We start from the raw sequence: 16,544 nt of genomic DNA on the forward strand, positions 1-16,544 counted from the left end.
TAGAGACTATCAGACATCCTTCTGTGGGGTTAGGGAAGGGAGAAGGGGGAAAATTGTAGAATTCAGAGCCTTGCAAATAATGATGGGCACATATTACTAATATATATAATTGGAAAACAAATAAAAAATGTTAAATGTAAAAAAAAGAAATGATTACTTTGTCAGAAACGTTAGTTGTAATGATTGCATCCCAGTTTACTACATTTCTTTTGATCTTGGTTACAATGGATTTTTTCTGTGCAAAAGCTTTTTAATTTTACATCAAAAACATCTCGTTTGTTTTTAGTGATGTTCTCCATCTCTTCCTTGGTCATAAAATGCTTCCAATTCCATAAATCTGACAGGTAAACTAGTACTTGATCTTCTAGTTTGCTTATAGTATTGTTTTTATGTCTAAATCCTATATCCATTTGGACCTTATCTTGGTATAGGTTGTGAGGTGTTGGTCTAATCTAAGTTTCTTGCATACTAACTTCCAATTTTCCCCAGCAGTTTTTTATTGAAGAGAGAGTTTTTATCCCAATAGCTGAACTCTTTGGTTTTCTCAAACAGCAGATTACTATATTATACTATTACTATAATTACTATAATCATTTCCTGCCATTACACCTAGTCTATTCCATTGATCCACCATGCTATTTCTTAGCCAATACCAGACAGTTTTGTTGGCTGATGCTTTATAATATAATTTTAGATCAGATAGGGTTAAGCCACCTTCTTTTGTACTTTTTTGTACTTTTTTTCACTTGAATTGCTTGACTTTTTATTTCTCCACATGAATTTACTTACAACTTTTTCTAATTCACTAAAGTAATTTATTGGAATTTTGATTGGGGCACTAAACAAGTCATTTAGTTTCGGTAGAATTGTCATTTTTATTATATTGGCTCTACCTATCCATGAACAATTGATATTTTCCCAATTATTTAAATCTGATATAATTTGTGTGAGAAGTGTTTTGCAATTGTTTTCAAAAAGTTTCTGAGTGTCCCTTAGCAAATAGATTCTGAGGTATTTTATACTGTCTGAAGTTACTTTGATTGGGATTTCTCTTTCTAGCTCTTCCTGCTGTATCCTGCTAGTCATATATAGAAAAGTTGAGGATACATGAGGGTTTATTTTATATCCTACAACTTTGCTAAAGTTGCTAATTATTTCTAATAGTTTTATGGATGATTTTTTTGAATTCTCTAGGTATGCATCTCTTTCTTCCCAATTCTAATTCCTTCAATTTATTTTTCTTCTCTTATTGCTGAGGCTAACATTCCTAACACAATATTGAATTGTAGTGGTGATAATGGGCATCCTTGTTTCACCCCTGATCTTACTGGGAATGCCTCTAGCCTATACCCATTGCATATAAAGCTTGTTGATCATTTCAGATAGATACAACTTATTAGTCTGTGGAACAATATATCTATTCCTACACTCTCTAGTGTTTTTAGTAGGAATGGGTGCTGTATTTTTTTCAAAATCTTTTCCATCATTTATTGATATGATCATATGATTGTTGATAGGTTGGGTATTGTTATAGTTATACTAACAGTTCTGCTAATATTGAATCAACCCTGCATTCCGGGGATAAATCCTACTTGGTCATAATGTATTATCCTAGTGATAACTTGTTTGAATCATGTTGCTAAGATTTTTGCATCTATATTCATCAAGGTGATAGGGTCTATAATTTTCTTTATATGTTTTAACTCTTCCTGGTTTAGGTATCAGCACCATATTGGGGTCATAGAGTTAGTCAGAGTTCTGTCTTCCCCTGCTTTTCCAAAGAGTTTATATAGAATTTGAACCAATTGTTCCTTAAATGGTTGGTAGAATTCACTTATGAATCCATCAGGCCCTGGAGATTTTTTCTTATGGAATTCAGCTTGTTGAATTTTCTTTTCTGAGATAGGGTTGTTTAGTTGTTTAGTCTCCTCTTCGTTTAACCTGGGTAACTTATATTTTTTTAAATAGTTGTCCATTTTACTTAGATTGTCAATTTATTAGCATAGAGTTGAGCAAAATAATTCTGAAGTATTACTTTAATTTCCTCCTCATTGGTGGTGAGTTCACCTTTTTCATTTATGATACTAGCAATTTGGATTTCTTCTTTTGTTTATTCAAATTGACCAGAGGTTTATCAATTTTATTGGTTTTTCATAAAACCAACTCTTGGTTTTATTTATTAATTCAATAGTTTTTTACTTTTGATTTTATTAATTTCTGCTTTAATTTTTAGAATTTCTAATTTGGTATTTAATTAGGGATTTTTAATTTGTTCTTTCTCTAATTTTTTAGCTGTATATTTAGTTCATTGATTTCCTCTTTCTCTAATTTATTCATGTAAGCATTTAAAGATATAACATATTCCCATAGGTTTTGGTATGTGGTTTCATTATTGTCATTATTTGGATAAAATAATTTATTCTTTCTATAATTTGTTGTTTGAGCCACTCATTCTTTAAAATAAGGTTATTCAGTTTCCAATTCATTCTGGGTCTATATCTCCCTGGCCCAATATTGTATATGATTTTTATTGTTTTGTGATCTGAGAAAGATGTATTCACTATTTCTGCCTTTCTGCAATTGATTACTAGGTTTTTATGCCCTAGTACATGGTCAATTTTTGTATAAATGTCACGTACTGCAGAGAAAAAGGTAAATTCCTTTCTATCCCCCTTCAATTTCCTCTATAAGTCTATCATATCTCATTTTTCTAGTAATCTATTTACCTCCTTAACTTCTTTCTTGTTTATTTTATGATTCAATTTATCAAGATCTGAGAGCAGGAGTTTGAGGTCTCCTACTAGAAGAGTTTTGCTGTCTATGTCTTCTTGTAGTTCTGTCAGCTTCTCCTCTAAGAATTTGGATGCTTTCCCCATTGGGTTCATCCATATTCAGTATTGAAATCGTTTTATTGTCTATGGTACCTTTTGGGAGGATATAATTTCTTTCCTTATCTCTTTTTAACACTATCTATTTTTGCATCTGCTTTGTCTGAGATAAGGATTGCCACCCCTGCTGTTTTTCACCTCAGCTGAAGCAAAATATATTTTGCTCCAGTCTTTTACCTTTGCTCTATATTTATCTCTCTGCTTCAAATGAGTTTCTTGTAAGCAGCATATTATAGGATTCTGGTTTTTAATCCACTCTAATATTTGCTTACATTTTAAGGGAGAGTTCATCCCATTCACATTCAAAGTTATAATTACTATCTCTTTCTTGCCCTCCATGCTATATTCCCTCTGTTTGTATTTTTCTCCTTTTACCCCCTCTTTATTTGTATTCACCATATTTTGTTTCTGAATACCCCCCCCTTCAGTGTGTTTGCCCTCCTATATCCACCCCTCCCCTTTCTTTCCCTTTTCCCTATTTCCCTTTTCCCTTCCCTTCCTTCCGTTAGTTCCCCCTTTTCTCTCCCTTTCTGTCTCTGTTTCCCCCCTCCCCTTTTAATACTTGTAAGGTTAGATGTTTTTTAAGTTAACTGAGTATGTGTTTAAGTTGACTTTAAGCCAAGTCTGATGAGAAGAAGATTCAGGAATTTCTCATCTCCTCCCTTCTTCCCCTCTAATACCATAGGTATTTTGTACCTCTTAGTGTAATGAGATTTAGACCTTTCAGTCTCCTCCCTCTTCCCATCTCCTTCCTTTCACCCTTTTTTGAGGAGGAGGTGTTTTTAAATCATTTTATCTGAGTCATAGAAAATTCTGAGTATCCATCACTTCTAGCTAAGCATATTCTGTCTAATAGAGTTACAATTCTTGAGAGTTATTAGAGTCTTTCTCCCAAGTAGGGTTATAGCCCTATATCCTATTGGATAGCAATCTCATGGATAAGTCATGATTGTCCATCACTTCTGGCTGGATATATACTCTCTATTAGAGTTACAATTCTCAAGAGTTATGAGAATCTTTTACCCATGCTGGTATATAGCCAGTTTAATCTTATTGGATGGCAGATTTTTTTTCCTTTACCCCCTCCTTTTTTTTACCTTTTCATGTGTCTCTTGAACCTCCTGTTTGATGTCCAGATTTTCTATTTATCTGTGGTCTTTTCATCAGGAGTTTTTGGAATTCTTCCATTTTGTTAAATGTACATCTTTTCCCCTGCAAAATAAAGCTCAGCTTTGTGGGATAGTGGATTCTTGACTGGATTCCAAGCTCACTTGCTCTTCAGAATATTTCATTCCAGGCCCTTAATGGGTTTTTTTTAGGTTTTTGCAAGGCAATGGGGTTAAGTGGCTTCCCCAAGGCCACATAGCTAAGTGTCTGAGACTAGATTTGAATCCAGGTACTCCTGACTCCAAGGCCAGTGCTTTATCCACTATGCCACCTAGCTGCCCCTAGGCCCTTAATGTTGATGCAACCATGTCCTGTGTAATCCTTACTGTGGTTTCTTGGTATTTAAATTGTTTCTTTCTGGCTGCTTGCAGGATTTCCTCTTTTACCTGAGAATTCTGGAATTTGACCACAATATTACTTGGTGTTTTCATTTTAGAATCTCTTTCTGGAGGTGATCAATGTATTCTTTCAATAACTATTTTGCCCTCTGGTTTCATGATATCAGGGAAATTTTCCATCACTAAATCCTGTAACATTAAGTACAGGCTTTTTTTTCTCTTCAATGTTTTCAGGAAGACCAATAATTCTCAGATTGTCCCTTTTTGATCTGCTCTCAAGGTCAGTGGTTTTGCTGATGCAGTATTTTACATTTTCTTCTATTTTTTTCCTATTTTTTTGGTTTTGTTCAACAGGCTCTTTTTGTCTCATGAAGTCATTAGTTTCCACCAATTCCATTCTTTTTTTAGAGAGAGGAGTTTTCTTCATTTACCTTTTGCAGCTCCTTTTCCAATTGGTCAGTTCTATTTTTGAAAGAACTTTCCATTTGACCAATTGAGGTTTTGAGAGAATTATTTTTTTCATTTGCCTAATTGAAGATCTTAGAGAGTTATTCTCATTTTATATTTGTCCAATTGATGATCTGAGGTAATAATTCTAATTTTGTATTTGTCCAATTGTATCTTCCAATGAATTGTTTTTTTGTTGCAAGGTGTTAATCTTCTCTTGGGTTTCTTTTCCCAAATTTTCCAATTGATTTTTAAACTCCTCCCTTATTTCTTCAAGGAAGTCTTTCTGTGCTGGAGACCAGATCATATTCTCCTCAGAGGTTCTAGGTCTCTCTGAGTTAGTGTCTTTTCCTTCCAAGAATTTTTCTATGAACCCTCCTTTGTGCCTTTCTTCATTCTGCTAAGACCTTGAGTTGGGGAGGGGCTGGTTTGTTGCTAGGATCCCTAGAGGCTTTACTCACTGAGTGTACTTTCTCCAGCTGACCACTAGGGGATGCTGGTCGCTTTCTCTGGAGTGTCTGTGACCTTGATTAATGCCCTCTCCTTGGCCTGGAGGGAGTGATTGAAGCTGTTAAATATTTTTGTCTTCAATCAATGGTGGACTATAATCTGGGGAGTGGTAATCACTCTCCCAATTGTCATCTGGGGTGGTAAACTGCTGCTCCTATACCTGTGCCTGGGGCAGAAGGTCTATAATTGTTTTTGTTCTGGGAAGAGGCTTCAGCTGAAATGGAGGTGTGGATTTGGAGTTCCTCCTGACCAGAGGAGCCCAGGAATAATGTCCACAGCTGTCCTACACCGGAACTCTCCCCCCAAGTCCTGTCAACAAGCTCCAGACTGTCAGCACCAACACCAATGCCTCTTCTCCCTAGTCAACCCAAGCCCCCATAGTCAACCAGGCTCTAGTCCCACTGTTGATCAGGCAGGTCTGGTTCTGGGGCCCTCAGGCTCCCAGGCTCCAATCCTGCTGCTAATCAGGCTGATTCATGGCTGATCTGCCCTCTGCGCCCAACTCACCCAGGACTGCAGAAGTCAAATCCTGAGGTAGATGTTCCTTCTCCTGGATTTTCTTTGTTGCGCAGATTTCTGTTAAGAGGTTTGATTCATATCATATATGGGGAAAGATCAGGTGATTTTTGGAACTGTGCCTGTCTTCTCTCTGCCATCCTGTCTGGAAGTCTCCCTTTTTTCTTAACTAATTAACCACAAAACTTCCCAATCAATAGCCTGTTGACAAACACCCCCCCCCAAACCAGGAAGAAGGCATCGGGGGCTCTCCTGATTTCTAAAATAAACTTTTTTGGGAGGTCTTGTCCTTTCTGTAGCAAAGTATGCATTTCATCTGAGAAATAGGCTTGAGTTTTGAAGTTCCAAAAAAGAAGATTTCTCTTCTCCTTTCCCCCTCCCTCTGCAGATGGTGGGAGCAGCAGAGAATGAGAGAGAGCATTTGAAATTACTTGAGTTGTTGACAAGAGTACAATTTGGAGTTGTTGCATTTTCTAAACAGTAGTGAACACCATTAAAAACTGTCCAATAGCATGTGACATTTTTGGTCTCAACAGAGGAAGTGCAGCACGGCTTTCTGGTACTAGAGCAAGATTCATGGTATGCTTGGTTGTAGACTGGAGAGTGAAATTTGTTGTGGCTTCTGAAGTTGAATTCATGGTCGGTATCAGGGTCTGTGACAGGGTCATACTTAACATACATAGCACAGCTAGGCAGATAGCAGCAGCCAAAAGGAACAGCCAGTAGGTCCTCCACATCCTGTTCATGGCATTGATGCTCCTGCAGCAGATACTGCTGAAGAAGCTCCATCCCCCTGCAGCACTGCCTTGGAGATTCCACTTCCCAACTCAACAGCAGCCCCAATCAGAGAATCTGTGCTAATTATTTCCCATAATTTACATAATATATCTCTTCCCCAGAATATTGAAGGGAGTCCTTCAACTATGAAAGGAGTGACAGTTCTTGATTTATCTACTTTTCTCCATTTCAAGGGTTGACAAGAAATTTCTGTTTCATGTCTATCACAAATGCCCACTAGGGTAGCATCAGCAATCTACTTAAGTGAAGTGTGTGGCCATTTTTGTGTGAGGAACACAGTCCAATATGCCCCAGTGTCAATCAAGCCAGGAAAGCAATTCCTTCTACTTGGATAACACAAAGAGTTTTTTCTGAAGAAATCACAGTTATAAACATAATTTCATTGTGATTTCTCTGTTTTGGCTCCCTTTTCAACTCACTTTCCTTCCTATTTATACCAGATCTTGAAAAAACATGTAACTGAGCTATGCATTGGTTCTCTTTTCATCATTAGCATTCATTATTGCAATAGAAAAAATTTCCCCACTCATGTGCTTTACCAAAGGTATAATGTGAATATACTTTGGATTTGGTGGAATAAAAAATGATTGCAAACTCCTCATCCATTAATCATAAAAGGTGAATAGGTACTTCAGTAGAAATATATGGAGGCTCCTTAAATTTCCAAGCACTTTTGACGGTCAATAGTGTGATATAGGTCAGCTTGCTGCCAAACCAGTATACTGGTTTTTCCATTCCATCTCCAGCTGGTCCTGAACTGTCATACTCCATGATTGTTTTTAATGGGCCCCTGGGAGAGGGCCCCTTTCTCCATTAAACTTTCCTTGTCTACCTTCTGATGCCCAGTCTTTTTACACTTTGGGCATGGAGTTTTAAGACGATGTGCCCTGACCTTTTTAGGTTTAGCTTCTTGGGCACTCCAACAATCTTTCATTAAATGTTCAGGTTTTCCACAAACAAAGTAATTCCATTTCTCTTTATTTCTCATGTTCATATTAGCAAATGCCTCTGTCATTAATTCTGTATGATATACCTGAGATGCTACTCTGTCACATCTTTTAATCATTTCCTCAATGATGGCATCCCTTCTTAAGCCAATCACTGCTTTCTGACTGTCAGCATTTGTATTAGCCCATGCTAATTGTTTTATTAATACATCTATTCCTGCTACATCTCCTACAGTTCTTCCTTCTGCCTCCTATAACTGGGCAAAGAAATCTACAAAAACTTCATCATTTCTTTTTCTGATAAGTGCAAATGGGTTTTTCTTATCATTTTGTATTGGAATGCATCCTCAAGCATTCTTTACACAGGTAGCAATTCTTTCATATGTCTCTAACCCATAATATAGTTGGTCTACATTGTTGAAAAATTGACCTTGCCACTTAATTGCTCATAATATGTGGGACATTGGGACCTTGTGCATGCCTCAAAGTCATCTCTCTACATTCTTCTATAAACTCAATCATCCAAAAGACAGATTGTCCAGGTGACAAACATCCTCTAACTATCTGCTTCCAATCATCAGATGTTAATATGGAGTATACAAGAGTATCCAATTGTAGTGGGAAAGCCCCACTGCCTTTTTTTACTCTCTTACTGATTTTATATCTAGTGGCTTATATCTTCACCTAAGGTCTCCTAGAATAGAAGGATCTGGCCCCTCAACAGGATATGACTGAAACTCAGCTCCTAGATCCATCAAACTGTCTCCCTGATCTTTTGCTTTTTCGATAGCCTTTTGTACTTCTAAAGTCTGTTCCCTAGGTGCTGTAGGGCTGATCCTAGGCTTTTTTGATAATACTTCTTTATTTCTTCTTCCTTAGGCCATTGATGTAAATGCACTTTCCCTTTACCTCGGCTTTCCTCCGAACCTCCTTGTTCCAACTTCCTTAAAATGAGCCCCATGGTAACTAACCTGTTACCTCTTCCAGAGTCCCCTGCTCTGGGAAGTTGCCTGGATTCTTTTGCTTGTATCTGCTGGTCCATATCCCGGACTCCACTCAGATAGCTCTACCTTTGTATCCCCATTCAGGTGCAATTTGTTAAGTTTCTTTTGGGCTAGCTGTTCAGTAAGTGTTAGGTTCCTGCTTGACTAGCTTATCCTTACCCAGGAGAACACTGATAGACAAGGATGGAAAGGATGACAAGTTCTCCAAGATCTCCTAGATCTCCAAGTTCTATGTTTATTGAACCAAATACAAGTGCTTAAATATCCTCCCCATGTTCTGGTCTAGAGGACACCAAGTGATCAAAATTTACAATACTCTCATGCACAACAGTCCTTTACAGAGAATCAACTACTCAACAAAACTGAATATCCTCTTTCAGGGAAAAAGATGGACATTCAATGAGATAGGGGGCATTCAAAATTTCCTGTTGAAACTATCAGAACTGGACAGAAAGTTTGTTCTTCAAGTACAAGACTCAAGTGAAATATAGGAAGGGTGGACAGGAGAGGCAAATCAAGAGGGACTTAATGATATTGAACTGCTTATATTCCTGCATGGAAAGATGATACTGATAACTTATATAAACCTTCTCATCTATTAGGGCAGTTAGAAGGAGTGAGGCACAGGAGGGAGCTAAATATAAAAGTATAATATATTAAAAAGATGGAATTAATGGATGGGAAAGGGATATACTGGGACAAAGGGAAAGGAGTGGTAGAATGGGCTAAGTTATTTCATATAAAAGAGGCAAGAAAAACCTTTCATAATGGAGTTGAAGGATGGAAGATAAGAGAGAATGGGTAATCCTTCACTCTCATAAGAAGTGGTTCAGAAAGGAAATAACATACACATTCAGTTCGGTATAGAAATCTATATTGCCAAAGAGAAAAATAGGAGAGGAAAGGGATGGGAGAAAGGGGACTGTGGGAGAGGAGTGTAGGTGAAAGAAGAGAGGGAACATTTTAGAAGAGGGTAGTCAGATACAACACATTTTGAGGAGAAGCAGAGAGAAAGGAGAGAGAGAATAGAATAATTAGGGATGGAAAGGAATAGGATGGAAGGAAATACAGCATCAACTTGGGGAAGAAAAAAAATTAAAGCAATTTCTCTGATGGACTTATGATAAAGAAAACTATCCATTCCAAAACAGAGCTGAATGCAGACTGAAGCACTTTCTTTTCTCTCTCACTTTATTTTTCTTGAAGTTTCTCTATCTTTGTTGGGGGAGACTATGTTTACTTTTATAATATGACTAATATAATAATGTGAAAAAGTAAAATATTTTTAAAAAGATTTAAAAAAAAACTTAATACTTTCAAAAAACAGATCATGTCAAATGGTAAAAGATGTCCAAAAGGCTGATGAGGGAAAAGAATACCTTAAAAATCAGAATTGGATAAATGGAAAAAGAAGCACAAAAGTTCACCGAATGCAAAACTCCTTAAAAAGTAAAACTGAGTACATAAAAGCTAATGACTTTATGAGAAATCAAAAAATAATAAAACAAAACCAAAAAATGAAAAAAGTAGAAGAAAATATGAAATATCTCATTGGAAAAACCCTTAAAAATATATCCACAAGAGATAATTAAAAAAATATTGCTCTACCTGAAAGGCATATAGATAAAAAAGGAGCCTAGACATCATCTATGAAGAAATTATCAAGGAAAATTTTCCTGATATGCCAGAACCAGAGGGTAAAATAGAAATTGAAGGGATCTACTGATCAACTCTGAAAGAGATATCAAAATGAAAATTCCCAGGAATATTATAGCTTAATTCTAGAACTCTCATGTCAAGGAAAAACATTGCAAGTAATCAGAAAGAAACAATTCAAATACCATAGAGTCACAGCCAGGAAACACACAGTTTAACAATTTCTACAATAAAGGATTATAGGAATATGGTATATGATGTATGATATTAGATTATAATAAAGAATCAACTATCCAGCAAAGTTGAACAAATTTTTGCAGAGGAAAAGATGGCCATTCAATGAAATTGGGGGCTTCCAAACTTTCCTAAAAAGAATAGATTTGAACAAAAATTTTAAAAATATTTTTATTTTAATATGTTAAAATATAGGGGGTGGCTAGATGGCACAGTGAATAGAACCCCCGCCTGACTTCAGAGTCAGGAATACCTGAGTCCTCAGGCACTTAAAAATTACCTAGCTGTGTGGCATTGGCCAAGCCACTTAACCCCATTGCCTTGAAAAAACTGAAAAAGGATTAAAATATGAGACTCAAGAAGCATAACAAGGTAAACAAGGAAAGTGGAATCATAAGGGATTGAATGATATTGAACTATTTTTATTTCTACATGGGAAGATGATACTGATAATTCATATGTGCTTTCTCATTATAAGGGCAGTTAGAAGGAGTATTTATAGACAGAAGGTACAGATCTGAATTGAATATGAAGGCATGATATCTTAAAATATATAATTAATGGGTGAGAGAGTAATGTACTAGGAGAAAGGAAAGGGGAAAGGCAGGATGGAGTAAATTATCTTACATAAAAGAGCCAAGAATAAGATTTCACAGTGAAGTCAAGAAGGGGGAGATTGGTGGGGGCAGGAGTGTGTGAGCCTTATTCTCATCAGAACTGACTCAAATTGGGTATAGAAATATATCACCCTATAAAGAAAGTAAGGGGGAAGGGAATAAAAAAGGGGGGAGTAATAGAAAGAATGGCAGATTGAGGGGCATAGTCAGAAGCAAAGAACTATTTTTTAGAAAGATTTTATTTTGAGTTTAAAATTTTTCTCCTCATTCTTGCTTCCCTCTCCCCACCCCCATAGAAGGAATTCTTTTGGTCTTTACATTGTTTTTATGTTATACATTGATCTCATTTGAATGTGATGACAGAGAAATCATATCCTTAAAGAAGAAAAATAAAGTATGAGATGGAAAAATTACATAATGATTCAATGTTTTTCTAATTTGAAGGTAATAGTCTTTGGTTTTTGTTCAAAGTCCATAATTCTTTCTCTGGATACAGATGGTATTCTCCATTGTAGATATCCCAGTATTGTCCCTGGTTGTTGCGCTGGTGGAATGAGCAAGTCCATCAAGGTTAATCATCACCCCCATGTTACAGTTAGGGTGTACAATGTTTTTCTGGTTCTGCTAAACTCATTTAGCATAAGTTCATGCAAATCCTTCCAGGCTTCCCTGAATTCCCATCTCTCCTGATTTCTAATAGAACAATAGTGTTCCATGACATACATATACCACAGTTTGTTAAGCCATTCCCCAATTGAAGTACATTCATTTAATTTCCATTTCTTTGCCTTCACAAATCGGGCTGCTATGAATATTTTTGTACAAGTGATGTTTTTATCCTTTTCCATAATATCTATGGGGTAGATACCCAGTAGTGGTATTGCTGGATTAAAGAGTATGCACATTTTTGTTGCTCTTTGGGCATAATTCCAAATTGCTCTCCAGAAAGATTGGATGAATTCATAGCTCCACCAACAACATATTAGTGTCCCTGATTTCGCACATCCATTCCAACATGACCTTTCTGATCATATTGGCCAGTCTGAGAGATGTGAGGTGGTACCTTAGAGATGCTTTAATTTGCTTTTCTCTAATAAGTAGTGATTTAGAGCAATTTTTCATGACCGTGGATTGCTTTGATTTCCTCATCTTTAAATTGCCTTTGCATATCCTTTGACCATTTGTCAATTGGGGAATGGCTTGTTTTTTGAAAATTTGACTCAGTTCTCTGTATATTTTAGAAATGAGTCCTTTGTCAGAAATACTAGTTGCAACAATTGTTTCCCAATTTGCTACATTTCTTTTGATCTTGGTTACAGTGGTTTTGTCTGTGCAAAAGCTTTTTAATGTAATGTAATCAAAATTCTCTACTTTGTTTTTAATGATGTTCTCCATCTCTTCCTTGGTCATAAACTGCTTCCCTTTCCATAGATCTGACAGTAAACTATTCCTTGATCTCCTAGTTTGCCTATAATACTATTTTTATGTCTAAATCCTGTATATATTGATCTTATCTTGGTATGGGGTGTGTAGTGTTGGTCTAATCCAAGTTTCTTCCATACTAACTTCCAATTTTCCCCAACAGTTTTTTTTTTATCAAAGAGAGAGTTTTTATCCCAATAACTGAACTCTTTGGGTTTATCAAACAGCAGATTACTATAATAATTTTCTGCTATTGCACCTAGTGTATTCCACTAATCCACCACTCTTTTTCTTAGCCAATACCAGACAGTTTTGATGACTGATGCTTTATAATAATTTTAGGTCTGGTAAGGCTAAGCTACATTCTTTTGCACTTTTTTTTCATTGAATCCCTGGAAATTCTTGACTTTTATTTCTCCATATTAATTTACTTACTTTTCCCCCAATTCATTAAAGTAATTTTTTGGAATTTTGATTGGCAAGGCACTAAATTAGCTTAATTTTGGTACAATTGTCATTTTTATTATATTAGCTCTACCTATGCATGAGCAGTTGATGTTTGCCCAATTATGTAAATCTGATTTTATTTGTGTGAGAAGTGTTTTGTAATTGTTTTCAAAAGGTTTTTGAGTCTGATTTAGCACATAGACTCCCAGGTATTTTATATTGCCTGAGGTTAGTTTGAATAGGATTTCTCTTTCTAGCTCTTTCTGCTGTATCTTGCTAGTCATGTATAGAAATGTTGAGGATTTATGAAAGTATAATTTATATCCTGCAACTTTGCTAAAGGTGCTAATTATTTCTAGTAGTTTTTTAGATTATTTTTTGGGACTCTCTAGGTATATCATCATGTCATCTGCAAAGAGTCATATAGTAAGTTTAAGTGGAATTTCTCTTTCTATCTCTTGCCCTTGAGCTTTGCTGTTTATTTAGAGAAATGGTGATTTATGTGGGTTTATCTCCTACTTTTCTGAAGTTGTTAATGATTTTAAGTAATTTTAGTTGATTTCTAGCATTCTCTAAGTATACCATTCTGTCATCTTCAATGAGTGAAAGTTTTACTTGCTCATTGACAATTTTAAATCCTTCAATTTCTATTGTTAAAGTTAACATTTCTAATACTACATGAATAGTAGTGGTGATAATAGGCATCCTTTTTTCATCCCTGACCTTATTGGAAATGCTCCTAGTTTATCCCCATTACATATAATGTTTGTTGATGATTTTAGATAGATTCTGCTTATGATTTTATGGAAAGCTCAATTTATTTCTATATTCTTTAGTGTTTTTAATAGGAATGGATTTTGCATTTTGTCAAAGGCTTTTTCAACATTTATTGAGATAATTGTATTATTTCTTTTGATTTTGTTACTGATGTGCTCAATTATCTTGAGTGTTTTTACTACTATTGAACCATTTCTGTCTACCTTGTCTACAAATTAGCAAAGAGTTTACAACACTTTATTCCTAGGTTAATATACCATGAAAAAGTTTAGGTAGAATTAGAATTAATTGTTTCTTAAATGTTTGGTAGAATTCACTTGTAAATCCATCTGGACCTGGAGACTTTTTCTTAGGAAATTTATTTATGGTTTCTTTAATATCCCCCCCCAATGGGATTACTTTAATATAATTACTTCTATTAATCTGGGTAATTTATATTTTTGTAAATATTTCTCTCAATTTATCAAATTTGTTGTCATACAATTGGGCAAAATTATCTCTGGAATTTCCTCCTCATTGGTGGTGCATTTGATACTGGTAATTGGTATTCTTCTTTTGTCTTTTTAATCAGATTAACCAAAATTTATCTAATTTATTGTTTTTTTCATGAAACCACACTTAGTTTTATTTATTATATAATGTCTTCTTGCTTTCAATTTTATTAATCTCTCCCTTGATTTACATAATTTCCCATTTGGTATTTAAGTTGGCATCTTTAATTTGTTCTTTTTTGAGCTTTTTTAGTTACATGCCCAATTCATTGGTCTCCTCTTTCTCTTTTTTTATTCATATAATCATTTAGAGATATAAATTTTCCTTAAAGATTGCTTTGGCTGCACCCCATAAATTTTAGTATGTTTTGTAGTTGTCCTTTTCTTGGATAAAATTGGGTATTATTTCTAGGATTTACTGTTTGATCTATTCATTCTTTCAAAGTCAGGGTTTTTTAGTTTTCTTTTAATTTTTAGTTTATCATTGTATGGCCCTTTATTAAATTTAATTTTTATTGCATCACAATCTGAAAAGCATGCATTTCTTATTTCTTCCTTTCTGTATTTGATTGAAGGGTTTTTTGTTTTTTGTTTTTGCTTTAGTACATGGTCAGTTTTGGTATAGGTGCCATGTACTCCAGAGAAAAAGGTAAATTATTTTCTATTCCTATTCAGTTTTCTTCAGAGGTTTACTATATCTAAATTTTCTAAGAGTTTACCCATCTTTTTAACTACCTTCTTGTTTATTTTGTAGTTACATTTATCTCATTTATTTCATAGGTCTCCCACTTTTATATTTTTGTTATCTTTGTCTCCTTGTGATTCATTTTGCTTCTTCTCTAAGAAAAAGAGGGGGAACAAAGGGGCAGAGAGGATAGAAAAAAAGAGAGAGACAGAAGGGACAGACTGATAGAAACAGAGATAGAGATAAAGACAATTAGAGAATGAGAATGTAATTTGGGTGAGATCATTCTCTTTCTTAGATAGGTATGGCCCCCTCTTACTCTCTGAAAAAAAATGGATCAGATTTTATCATATCATTTTATATTTCATTACATCACAAGTCATCATATCATCATATATATATATATATGTATATATATATATCATACCCTACATAGCTACCATATATGTTTACTTGAATAACCTAATTTCAGAAAAAGAAATTGAAGTAATAAAAGAACTTCAAAAGTGGAAAAATGAATTGTATGGACCTGTTAACAATTTCTAACAAACATTTAAATAAAAATTAATCCAAGCATTTCATAAACTATTTACAAAAAGAAGAAAAGAAAGGATTATCCCATACTCATGTGAAAAAAATTTTGTTTAGATAACTGTTAAATAATATTAACAAAGAAACTGTAACAATCTATTAGGTCATTGCAGATTCCAGTTATATAATAAAATAATAGACCATCTCAATAACATAAAAAAACCCCAAAATCATGTCAATAGATAAATAAAAGGTTTTGAAATATTACATTCTCATTTTGTAGTAAAAACCTAATAGCAGCATCCCAGTTGGTTGGATGTTGTCCTTTGTTCTCAAAGAGTAGCAAAATGACATAACTGTTGGAATAAAGGAACATTGTGTCTGACTTTGACTAAGAATAGCAGTATGAGCTTGGTGCCACTACTTGTGCACAAATATTTCACATAAATGGAGTGGATTTGTCTCCCAATTTGCTCATCTCATGTTTCTTTTGCACTACTGAAATTTGTTTTCCTCATCCAGCAGTCTTTTTTGAAGCAGATTGAGTTGGGTAGTATCATGACTCCCATGTCTCACAATTGATTCACTCTTTTTTTTTTTTTTTTTAGGTTTTAGGCAAACGGGGTTAAGTGGCTTGCCCAAGGCCACACAGCTAGGTAATTATTAAGTGTCTGAGACCAGATTTGAACTCAGGTACTCCTGACTCCAGGGCCAGTGCTTTATCCACTACGCCACCTAGCCACCCCAGTTGATTCACTCTTTAGAGATAACTTGAGAGTCTTTGTATTGCAACTTCTGCCCTCCATGTGAGCACTTGCTTAGTGTGAATTCTTCATAAAATAGTCTTGTAGGCAAACATAGATTTGGCATTTGAATAACATGATCAAACCCATTAGCATTGTACCCTTTTCAGTAGTTTGAATGTTTGACAGTTCAATCCAGAAAGACCTTAGTATATGATACCTTATCTTGTCAGATGATTTTCAGAATCTTCTAAAGAAATTTCAAATGGAAGTGTTTAAATTTTTTGGCATGGCACTGGAATACTTTGCAACTTTCACAGGCATAT

This window comes from Macrotis lagotis, chromosome 2 (assembly GCF_037893015.1).
Source record: "Macrotis lagotis isolate mMagLag1 chromosome 2, bilby.v1.9.chrom.fasta, whole genome shotgun sequence".
Taxonomy (NCBI): domain Eukaryota; kingdom Metazoa; phylum Chordata; class Mammalia; order Peramelemorphia; family Peramelidae; genus Macrotis; species Macrotis lagotis.